Source organism: Microtus ochrogaster, unplaced genomic scaffold, assembly GCF_000317375.1.
Source record: "Microtus ochrogaster isolate Prairie Vole_2 unplaced genomic scaffold, MicOch1.0 UNK122, whole genome shotgun sequence".
Classification (NCBI taxonomy): domain Eukaryota; kingdom Metazoa; phylum Chordata; class Mammalia; order Rodentia; family Cricetidae; genus Microtus; species Microtus ochrogaster.
The window spans coordinates 589686-590867 of record NW_004949220.1 but is presented as its reverse complement, the minus strand read 5'-3'; the positions used below and the strand labels follow the sequence as shown (position 1 = coordinate 590867).

Here is a 1182-nt window from a genome sequence, read left to right as displayed (position 1 = left end):
ACTTCCTTGGTTAGAGTTACCCCAAGATATTTTATGCTGTTTGTGGCTATCGTGAAAGGTGAAGCTTCTCTGATTTGCCTCTCTGCTTCAATATCCTTTGTGTATAAGAGGGCGACTGAATTTTTTGGAGTTGATCTTGTATCCTGCCACATTACTAAAGCTGTTTATCAGCCGTAAAAGTTCTTTGGTGGAGTTTTGGGGGTCGCTTATGTACACTATCATATCATCTGCAAATAATGAAAGTTTAATTTCTTCCTTTCCAGTTCGAATCCCTTTGATCCCATTATGTTGTTATATTGCTATTGCTACAACTTGAAGCACTATATTGAAGAGGTATGGTGAGAGTGGACAGCCTTGCCGTGTTCCTGAGTTTAGTGGGATGGATTTGAGTTTCTCTCCGTTTAATTTGATGTTAGCTGTCGGCTTGCTGTATATTGCTTTTATTATATTTAGGTATGACCCTTATATCCCTAATCTCTCCAATACTTTTATCATAAAAAGATGTTGGATTTTGTCAAATGCTTTTTCAGCATCTAATGAAATGGTCATATGGTTTATTCCTTTCAGTTTATTTATATGATGGATTATATTGATAGATTTTCATATGTTGAACCAGCCCTGCATATCTGGGATAAAGCCTACTTGATCATAATGGATAATTTTTCTAAAGAGTTCTTGGATTTGGTTTGCCAGTATTTTGTTGAGGATTTTTGCGTCGATATTCATGAGTGAGATTGGCCTGTAATTCTCTTTCTTGGTTGAGTCTTGGTGCGGTTTTGGTACCAGAGTGACTGTAGCTTCATAAAAGGAATTTGGCAATGACTATTCTGTTTCTATATTGTGAAATACATTAAGGAGTATAGGTATTAGCTCTACTTGGAAGTTCTGGTAGAATTCCGCATTGAAACCATCTGGTCCTGGGCTATTTTTGGTAGGGAGGTATTGATAACAGCTTCTAATTCTTCGCGACTAACAGGTCTATTTAGATTGTTCACCTGGTCCTGGTTTAACTTTGGTATATGGTATTTATCTTAAAAATTGTCCATTTCTTTTACATTTTCCAGTTTTGTGGCATACAGGCTTTTGTAGTTAGATCTAATTTCCTCTAAATTTCCTCTGTGTTTGTGGTTATGTCCCCCTTTTCATTTCTGATCCTACTAATTTGCATATTCTCTCTCTGCC

At 36.5% G+C, this 1182-nt stretch overlaps 1 protein-coding gene across 1 annotated transcript in view; it reads left to right on the top strand.

Moving 5' to 3' along the window:
* The window catches only part of Gucy1a2 (guanylate cyclase 1 soluble subunit alpha 2), a gene marked incomplete at its 5' end in the record, with an annotated part of 252172 nt that overhangs the window by 180000 nt on the left and 70990 nt on the right, over positions 1-1182 (top strand). The window lies entirely within an intron of this gene.